The sequence below is a fragment of the Apium graveolens genome, chromosome 3 (genome assembly GCF_009905375.1).
Source record: "Apium graveolens cultivar Ventura chromosome 3, ASM990537v1, whole genome shotgun sequence".
In the NCBI taxonomy this organism is placed as follows: Eukaryota; Viridiplantae; Streptophyta; class Magnoliopsida; order Apiales; family Apiaceae; genus Apium; species Apium graveolens.
Window position 1 is genome coordinate 234103814 of NC_133649.1, and position 11411 is coordinate 234115224.

The window sequence follows — 11411 nt, forward strand, 5'->3', positions numbered from 1 at the left end:
TTTGATGGACTATTCTCAGCCTAAGATGAATGACATTCAGTCAAGCATCATCAGACCAGCCATCAGGGCTAACACTTTTGAGATCAAGTCAAGCACGATTCAGATGATATAGAACTCAGTTCAGTTTGGGGGTTCTCCTACTGAAGACCCCAACATGCACATCAGGGATTTCATCAAGATCTACGACACCTTCAAGTTTAATGATGTGACTAAAGATGCTATCAAGCTACGCCTCTTCCCATTCTCTCTAAGGGACAAGGATAAGTGCTAGTTATATTCTCTATCAGCAGGGTCTATCACCACTTGGGAGGATATTACGTAAAAGTTTCTCATTAAATTCTTCCCTATGGCAAAGACTGCTGCAATCAGGAATGCTCTTACTCAGTTTGCTCAACAAACAGGAGAATCTCTGTGTGAGGCTTGGGATCGATATAAGGAGATGCTAAGGAAGTTCCCACACCATGGCATGCCTAATTAGATGATTATCAACTATTTCTATAATAGATTGGGTGCTACTTCTAGACCTATGCTTGATGCAGCATCAGGAGGAGCCTTGTGGGCTAAAAGATATGATGAAGCTTATGAACTTATTGAACTAATGGCTGCTAATGAGTACCAGAATCCTTCTCAGAGACTGACTCAGGGAAAGGTAGCGGGAATTCTGGAGTTGGACGCAGCAACTCCTATCACTGCCCAACTTAAGGCTTTGACGATGAAGGTGGACACTTTGACTAATTATGGAGTTAATCAAATCACCAGTGTCTGCGAGCTATATTCTGGTGCCCATGAGACTGATCAGTGCACAATTTCTAGTGAATCAACTCATTTTGTGAGCAACTTCCAGCGATCGTAGCAACCTAGTGCCAGCCACCTATCATCCCAACAACCGCAATCATCCTAATTTCAGTTGGAGCAACATTCAGAATGCGGTCAACAGCCTTATCAGCAGTATCCAGCTAAGTAGTACAACCCCCTTGGTTTTCAGCAACCGCAGTATGCACCAAGATAATGTAACAACCCAAATCCGGGGTCAGGATTGGGTGTCACTACACAACTTTAAATAACAATAAAAGCCTGTATATTAAAATAAATATACAGATAACCCCTCATAATCAGGATCGCTTGCAGGTTATAGTATGAAACAAGAATCTAACCTTCTAAAATTTACATTGTCTAGATATAATTTCATTACCTCACTATTAATTTCCTTGTACTGATCACCCTGACATCTCCAAATTTCTTCAGCTCGAATCTCCCACTTACGCTGTCTATCAAAAGCTATTCACTTTGTCCTTATTTGATACTGAAAGAAATAAGAGTTCACAAAGCAAGAGTGAGCCAAAAATGCCCAGCAAGTATTATAAATGGTTTCCAGGTTTCAGATCAGAAAACTCCTGGAAACGATTGTTGAATGATTTTAAAAACATCTTTACATATTTAAATAGTTGAACGAACAAAACATCGGCCCTCACTAGATTTTAATCATAAATCACATTTTGCTGTAAAAGAACAGTGATCATTTCAATATTTCATCCTTTTGAATCAAATCTCTGTTTGAGTTCGTAATTATGAACTATTCGGGAAGGAATGCCGTTAATGGAGATCAACAATAAATTAGACTGGATACTAGAACCAACATATGCACTATAACCTGCTGATCAGTCAGGAGATAGTGCGGATCTATACCCAACTGCATAGACCCAACCAACATATAGGGCACCCAGGCAACTATGGCCTAAAGGGGTCCGATCCATCTCCGGCCCATAGGATCCAGCTCATCACCGGTCCTCATAATAACCGTCCAGCCCGTAGAGTATTTTGATATCAAATCATTTTGATTTCAAAACATCCCAAATCAGGGTTCGCAAATAACCCGAACGAATGGGTATTTTCTCAAGAGATCAATCGTTAATATATGAACAATAATGAAAAGAACTGGCATAATAAGAGTAATTGCAGCGAAATATAAAACAGTTAACTATTCTGAACTTAGAATAGGAGCAAATAAATATTTGTAGTATTTAAGGAGAAAGGTTAGGAATACTTGCAGTATTTAAAAGAAAGTTCCTCAATAAGCTTTAACCATTATTATCGGTTGACTTTTGGATTTCTTTGAACATGTGGCTTTATCGTCAGACCACTATCCTATCCTGGTTACGATCTCAATATACAGGCCTTTCAATTGGAACTTTGTTGATCTCGACGTCTAATCACTAGATCGTTCCTAGTCTGATGTCGATACTCGGGTATTCCGTCTAGGACCTATAGAATTAAAATACTCTAATTTAGATGATCGCTTCGCTTAACATCACCTCATTATCCTATTCTACCCATACGATTTCATAATCCAATTTATATTTATATGTATTATTGAAATACACATAACAGTTATGGCTTGCACCTTCAAAGCTCGGTTCGGTATATAATTTCGAAAAATACGTATATTTGTCATTTTGAAAAATAGGGTAATCGATTACTCACAAAATATCTTGTCACGTAAGTAGGTTTCAAAAATTCAATTACATATCCTCGTTCGACGTCTCCGATAATTACAGGTTACGTTCCCGTATTTTCGGAATTAATTTCCCGAAAATCGGGCAGCGTCTCCTTTGTTTATCGGCCTACCCGTCGAATCAGTTCGACGTCAAATTCACAACACAACAACAACCACCAATCGCAATCATCCAATTCACAACCAATTTCACTAATCCCATCCACCAATACGAACTTAATTTATTAATTATTATTTATTGTTATTCATATCTTATTTTTTATTTCATTTCGAAATTAATTTCTCAACTAATTTTATTTATTTCATTTATAAATGTAGGACTCAGATAAAAATCTGAAGGGTTTTTAGTACATAAACGCAGCGAAAACGTAAATTTAAATCTTAAAAAAAAACAAAACCCTCCGCAGGATCCATGCGAAAAATAATATTTAATTCGTAGTTCAGTATGTTTACCTTAAGAAGCTTTACGTTAATAGAAAGATGGAGGTCTTTAATGGCGATCCAAAAACTGATGAACGGAGATCCTTAGCAGCTGCTCCTCAAGTGTGAAGCACTCCACCGGTATCCACCAAGAAAACGATGTAATGAAGGAGGAGGAAATGGAGAGAATTAGGGTTTTGTAAATCTTTTTGGTTGAGGCAAAAATAGGGTCTATAATAGTATATTTATAGGCAAAATTTTCAGCTGAAAATTTTCCCATAAAATATTATTATTATTAACCCTTTATTATTCTCACTAATAATTAAAACACCTTTTAATTATTAATCCTTTTTCTAAACTCTTTATAAATAAATCTCTCACTTGATTTAATTTCCAAAAATTAAATTCTTAATTAATAATATTATGAACATTTTCTTAATTAATTTATAATCAATTAAATTTCATTTAATCAATTATTAAATTTTCCAATTAATTATTAATTTCATAAATAAATAATTATCAGCCATTATTAATTAATTCCTCCACCATTAAATCATTCTCTTTTATGGTGTGACCCTGTAGGTTCAATATTAAGCCGGTAGTAGAAATATATATTAATAAAACTATTTTATCATTATTTATATAAATTCTCTAATTCATTAAATATGATTAATTAATTAATCATATTTATTCTACATCGTGAGGGGTACTTCTCAGCATATCGCGACTATTCGGATAATACGAATTCACTGCTTAGAATACCAAGAACCTATTTAGTGAGTAGTTACCGTACAATCAATTCCTTCTACCCTGCAATGTCACAATTAAATACAAGGCATGGAACTTGTGTCAAGCCTATCTTATTTAATCACTTGCTTTCCCATTCACTATGCTTAGTTCTATTTAATGTAAATTAGAAATTCCTTTCTAATTTCATTCACTCTGGCCAGGGATTCCTGAACTAGCATAAGTGGATCGGTATTGAACATTCTCTTCCTTCACTGGAAGGGGTAGATCCTTTATTGATCATACACTATCTTCGTGTACAAATTCCTATACCCGGTAGAGCCCTTATAATTGTCCCTGGAGATTAAGAACTAAACCAAAGCATAGTTCAGTGTACACAAGATGACTATGATGACCTCAAGTCTAAGGATACTTGTACAACTATCACTATTGAACAACTGCTGACACGTGAGTGAACTCCATCAGTTGTTCATCTGTGTGAGTCATGTTCAGTGAACTTATTCTATAAAAAGCACCTACATACTAGCTATAGTGTCACCACACAAATGTCTATGAGAACAGACATCCTTCATAATGAAGCAAACATAGTATGTACCGATCTTTGCAGATTACTAATTACCAGTTAGTAATCCTACGACCAGGAAATATTTAAGTTTAGAGTTATTATCTTTTAGGTCTCATTATTATGATCTCATCATAATCCATAAAAAGCTTTACTCTAAACTATGGTATATCTTATTTAAACACTTAAATAGATAAAGCCCGCAACAAAACCAAAACAAGTCTTTTATTAATATCAATGAAATCAAAACAGATTACATAAAAGTTATTCCTAAATCATCATACATGATTGGACTTAGGACACATCTCTTTCAATCTCCCACTTGTACTAAAGTCAATCACTTTGGTATCTAATACCCATCTTGTCTTTATGACGATCAAAGTGGCTTTGAGAAAGTGGCTTTGTGAGTGGGTCTGCTACGTTGTTATGTGTGTCAACTCTCTTGACGTCTCCTTTTTCAATACAATACAATAAATATTACCGCGCTCCCACTAACCTTTTTGTAGACACATGGTTCATCTATGTTTTTGATAAAACCAAACTCTTTGATTGTCTCATCAAAATGGATATTCCATCTATGAGAAGCTTGCTTTAAACCATATATGGTTCGCAGCAGCTTACACACTAGGTTTTCATTTCCCTTGGAAAGAAAACCCTCTGGTTGTGTCATATACACTTCCTCTTCAAGTTTCCCATTGAGGAAGGCCGTTTTCACGTCCATTTGCCAGATCTCATAGTCATAGTAAGCAGCAATCGCAAGCAAAATCTGAATTGATTTTAACAGGGCTACAGGAAAAAAAGTTTGATCAAAGTCAATCCCTTTCCTTTATCTGAATCCTTTTGCCACGAGCCTGGCCTTATAGGTCTCCACCTGCCCATCTGCTCCAATCTTTATTTTGTATACCCACTTGCACCCAATAGGCTTAACACCTTCAGGAGCCTCAACCAGAGTCCATACTTGGTTAGTATACATAGATTCCATTTCGGAATTTCATGGCACTATGCCATTTCTCTGAGTCAACACTACTCATAGCCTCATTATAGGTCACAGGGTCGTCATCATCAATGATTGACTACTCATTTTCATTCTCAATGACAAGGCCATAATACCTTTCAGGTTGGCGAGACACATCTCCCTGTCATACGAATGGGCTATTCCACAGAAGGTTGTTCAATCTGAACAGGTGTTTCCACATGATCCGTAGTAGTTTGTGCTTCTTGAACATCATCAAGTTCAATTTTGCTCCCACTGTTTCCTTCAAGGATAAACTCCTTTTCCAAGAAGGTAGCATATCTGGAGACAAACACCCGATGATCGGTGTAAAAGTAATACCCTAAAGTCTCTTTAGGATATTCCACAAAATTACATTTTACAGATCGAGATTCCAGCTTATCTGGGTCAACTTTCTTGACATAAGTTGGACATCCCCAAATCTTAACGTGTTTAGACTCAGTTTCCTTTCTTTCCATATCTCATATGGTGTTTGAGGAACAGATTTGGAAGGCACCTTATTCAGTAAATATGCTGAGGTTTCCAATGCATAACCCCATAGAAATACTGGAAGATTCGCATAGCTCATCATGGACCGAACCATGTCTAACAAAGTTCGATTTCTCCTTTCAGATACCCCATTTAACTATGGAGTATATGGAGGAGTCCACTGGGAGACTATACCATTTTCTTTGAGATAATCTAGAAACTCTCCATTCAAGTATTCACCACCTCGATCTGATCGAAGAGTTATAATACTGTGTTTGGTTTATTTCTCCATTTCATGTTTATATTCTTTGAACTTTTCAAAGGCTTCAGACTTGTGTTTCATCAAATACACATATCCGAATCTAGATCTATCATCTATGAAAGTAATGAAGTACAAAAATCCACCCATGGCTTGCGTAGACATTGGTCCACATACATCTGTGTGTACCAATCCTAGAAAATCTGCAGCCCTCTCTCCATGTCCACTAAATGGAGATTTGGTCATTTTACCCAATAGACAAGACTCACATGTAGGATATGATTCAAAATCAAAGGGGTCAAGTAACCCTTCCTTATGCAATGTCCGCAGTCTATTTTCACTAATATGACCTAGCCTACAGTGCCATAAATAGGTCAGATTTTCATCATCTCATTTTCTTTTATTAGTTTGTTCAATCTGAAGTAAATCATACTCTACATCACATACATACAGACCATTATTTAAAATGCCACGTCCAAAAAGAACATTATCTCTAAGGATAGAACATTCATTATTCTTAATAATAGTCTTGCCCGTAGGCATATGTAAACTAAATGATCCTACAGATATGGCCACAACCCTTGCTCCATTGCCCATACGTAGAATCACCACATCTTTTTCAAGAGTCCTACTTCCCTTTAGTCCTTGCAACGAATTGCAAATATGAGAACCACAGGCGGTATCTAATACCCAAGTAGAAATTTGACTTAGTGACATATTAACTTCGATCATGAACATACCTAAATCAGAAGCGGTAGTCTCACTACCCTTTTTCTTCTTCAATTCTGCAAGGTAAACCTTGCAGTTCCTCTTCCAGTGCCCCAACTTGTTACAGTGAAAATAAACAGCTAAATTAGGACCAGTCAACTTGTGAGCATCTAGTATGCTCCGGAGTGATAGTGCAGAAGACATGACGAATATAGTAAATATGTAAATGATAAACACATAACAACACTTAGAAAATATTCAATTTCATTTCAAAACACTATATGAATCGGGTCTTTATTCATAAGTGTCTCCCACTAGTTTATCTAATTTTTTCAACCCCCTAAGTGAAAATTAAGCATTCATAATGCTAGTGAGAATAGGGATCCTACATTCCATCACACAACCTCGGCTGTGGCACGAAACGTCATGTGATGTTCAATAGGCAGACAACTCTTATCAATTACATCTTATGTTATTCCCTAATATAAGTTTAGCCTCTTGAATAATTGAGTCACGGCTGTGGCACGACAAACTCAATATTCTAAGTCAAGTTCAACCCAATATTTCATACAATTGAATCAGTCTCCAACGGCCCACGGCTGTAGCACGTACCGACCTTTAGATTCTAATTCAATGTACACATCTCTATGTAATAGACAAGTATTTCTTATTTCGAAATCAAAGCCCTCAGTTGTAGCACGAAACGACAATGATTTAAAAATAAGAACCACTTTCTACCATGTTGGAAGGCTATGACCGACACAAGCCCGTTGTGTCATTGGACAATTACTACTTGATATTATTTAATTTTAGAGGGATTATATTACGTTACAATCATAATCATATTATAAAGAGATTCTTCCTTTTAAATTAAATATTTCAAATCAATAATCGATAATCAGATGATTCCCAGATCGGGTGGAGCATTATCAAGAGGCGTCACTTAATAACCCTTCTTACAGATAGAAATCTGTTGTTGACAGAATCATCCTTTCTCTCAATATTGAAAATTCATATTCAATTACGTATTTCATAAACACAAGAATCTCATGATCGTATTCATAATATTTATTGTTAAGGCAAGAAATGATTCTTATTCTAGATTTTCTAGAGCACATATATCTCATATATAAAATTAAATAAACAAGTAAATATAAAGTGCAATAAAGTAAATGTGTTTGGTTATGGCCCCATCCTATGTGATCTTTATCAAGCTCATGATAAAGATCAAGGTCAATCTAATATGGTGATGGAAATAAATACAACTACTTATTACATAAGTCTTCTTCTTTGTTTAGACTTCTTGTATGCCTCATCTTCTTCTTTGTATCACCTCCATTGGATAGCCTTCCTGAGTCTTCAATTACATTACATGATTGAAAGTAAAACTAATCTAATGAACTTACAAGAATAACTCGAGTTACATTCGAGATTTATGATTACAAAGATTGACGACATGCAAGTCGTATTTAAAACCAAAACCAAAACCATTACACTAAGGTCGAAAGGCCATAACCATCCACCATGCTCATACAACACATAAAAGCATATTAAAATACATAATCTGATCTTAACATATCATATTATCCATGATCTAATCATAAAAAGAAAATATGACAAAAAACAGAAAAATCAGAATCAAATCAGAAAAACAAGAATCACTGTTTACGGGAAGTAAACGATGTCAAACGCCTTACAGACGAGTCGCTGATAGCCTTCAGCTATCAGTTTTGTTCAGACGCTCGTTTACCTATGGAATAGGGTATTCGTTTGCGTAAATCGAATCACCAGACCCAGATTTCAGCAAATCTGCAGCAGCCAATTCAGGATCCGTATCTAATATGATTCTCATAATTAGAACAAACATAAATCATGTATATATCAGTATATATACAGATTACATAATCATCTTATGATTATACAACTCACATGAATATCATATATTCAAAACCATACAGATATAAGCATATTATATCAACATCAAATCATGGCGAATCACGTACATGCTCATATATCGAAAATAGTTAAATACATAAACGAATTAAAAACTTTTCGCAAGTAGCTCTGATGCCATTGAAGGGTTTTTAGCACATAAACGCAGTGAAAAGGTATATTTAAATCTTAAAAAAAAACGAAACCCTCCGCAGGATTCATGCGAAAAATAATATTTAATTCGTAGTTCAGTATGTTTACCTTAAGAAGTTTTACGTTAATGGAAATATGGATGTCTTTAATGGCGATCCAAAAACGATGAACGGAATCATGTATGATGATTTAGGAATAACTTTTAAAATCATCGCCGTCCACCATCGGCTCGCCGAGGCTCATCGCCGACGGCGGCAAAATTCGCGGGTACCCGATAAAGTCGGGTTTCTAACACAAATTTCACCGATATAACTTTCGAATAATTAAATAGTTAGTGGAATAATCATCAAAATTTTAATTCAAATAAATCAAATTATTCAATCAATACAACACAGCAGTAACAGGAATAAAGGAAATATGGCAACCACGCGTGCACCCACGCGACATCACCGCCATCTCGCCGGAAACCGGCGAAAGGCGGCAGAGTAGAAAAACAACCGCAGCAACATAATAAGTACAGGCAACACAGAACAATAATCGCACACGGACACAGCCACACACGCGCAATGCACGCAGCAGCCCACACAAACGCAGACCATGCCACAATATCCCTCGCAGGAAAAGCAAAAGGGTGGCGGCGACGGGAAGAATAAAGGCGGCACAAAAACCTCAATTGATTGCACACACATATACATATACATGTATATATATATATGTATAAAATAAGCAAGAAGGGAACCAAAACACCCGACTGGAAAACAGAACATCGGTCATGCTTACCGGAAAAACACAGAACAACGGTGACCGGAGCAATAAAAAGGAAGAAAGAAACAGGGAAGGAGAGGTGAGAGGGAGAGGTTAAAGAGAGAGAGACGGGATAAAGAGAGAAGAGAGATCGAGAGAGTTCGAGGGAGAGAGATTGGGAAGAAAAGAGATGGGGACGAGAGGGATTGGATAAGCCCGCTTGTTATTATCTGTTATGCTTTATCATTATTTAATCGGTAAAACTCAGCAATAACTACGAGTACTACGTAATTGGTACGAAATTTGTGATCTAACGAATCGATTTACGGTTAATTTTAAACCGAAGAAAACAATCAAATGCATTTTAAAATTTTCATAATAATTAAAATTAACAAAATAAAATTTTGTAATTTTTAAATTATTTTTAATTTATCAATTATACCCGTATTTTACAATTTTACCGAATACACGTGCGGTTAAATAAAAGCCATAAAATTTCCAAAATAATTTTATGTTAGGTCACACACACACTGTAGAGGGGGTGAATACAGTGTATAGTACACTCAAATCGAACTTTAAAAACTTAAGTAACAGAAAACAAACTTTATTGAAACAATAAACTCTGTTACAGTATGGAACTGTTACCTCTCAGTGATGAACAAATATCACGAGAGCTGCAAGGGTTACAATGAATAATCTTTTCTAATAATGATAACACTTATAGTGTAAACCCTATATCTGTGTTTATATACTACACAGTTACAAGATAATCGCTAATTGATATGGAATATAATTCTGCTTCCTAAAATATATCAATCAGATATCTTTTCTTCCAAGTATTCCATTCTTCACGAAATTCCTTCTTCATGCATATCTCTTCTTATGTTTATCTCGATCTTCTTTCCTTTAATCAGCTACTGTCCTTATCTGATTGTCTCCTGATAATATAAGTACTGATATCCTTAAGTCCTGACTTCCATTATAAGTACTGATCAACAGTTAAGTACTGATTTATCCTGTTCACGTAAGATTCTGAAAGCTAAACATAAAACATATTAGCCATGACATTATCAAATATATCTAACAATCTCCCCCAACTTGTAAATTAACAAAATATACAAGTTTAACAGATATTTGATGATGTCAAAAACATTAAGTACAAATGCATGAGAAATAGACTAGATAACTACAACTTACAGTCCTTAAAGTTTTTACCAATTTCAACTTCTGATAACAACTTCAATCTGTATAAATATCAGAATTTAAGCAGTTGTAGATCTTCGACTTGGCTTCTTCATTTTCTGATCTCTCTGATGTCAGGAGTTGTTCTGAGATAGTTCTTCAACAAACATTTCTCAGCGTATCTTAGTTCATCAATCGTTCTCCTTTTAACATCTTTAAGCTCTGCAGTATCTTCACCAGTTTGAAAGATTGCAGCTCTGAGATCATTAATCTTTGCTTTTCTCAACTCCTGATCTAGTCTTATGACATAAGCTTTGTCAGACTCAAGATTGAATTCAAGTCCCTTAATACCAAGATACGTTCTGATCTGTGCAGTATTAGGCTTCATATCAACAATATCACCATTGTGATCTCTGTACTTTGGAACATATATGCTGTCAGACTTAACAGAATAAAGCCTTTTCTGTCTCTGAATCTGTTCTTTTAAGTAGTTTGCAGCCGTATCTGTTATTCTGTCATCGACTTGAAGTAAGAAAAGTACATGCTCCAATTCTTCAAAATACTTCAAAGGAATGGCATTTTGTCTTATATGATAAACCCCACCATCTGTCATGAAATACAACATGATGTATTCTTTCAAGTAGGTATGGTAAACCATCTGTACAGATTCCAGTTGATTCAATCTCTCAGGAGTTGCTCCAATACCTGGTTC

At 35.6% G+C, this 11411-nt stretch overlaps 1 non-coding gene across 1 annotated transcript; it reads right to left on the bottom strand.

Moving 5' to 3' along the window:
- Positions 1-361: 361 nt before the first annotated feature.
- Positions 362-468, bottom strand: LOC141716451 (small nucleolar RNA R71). Its single transcript, XR_012573161.1, has one exon. It is a non-coding gene; the product is annotated as a small nucleolar RNA R71 (small nucleolar RNA).
- Positions 469-11411: the final 10943 nt, after the last annotated feature.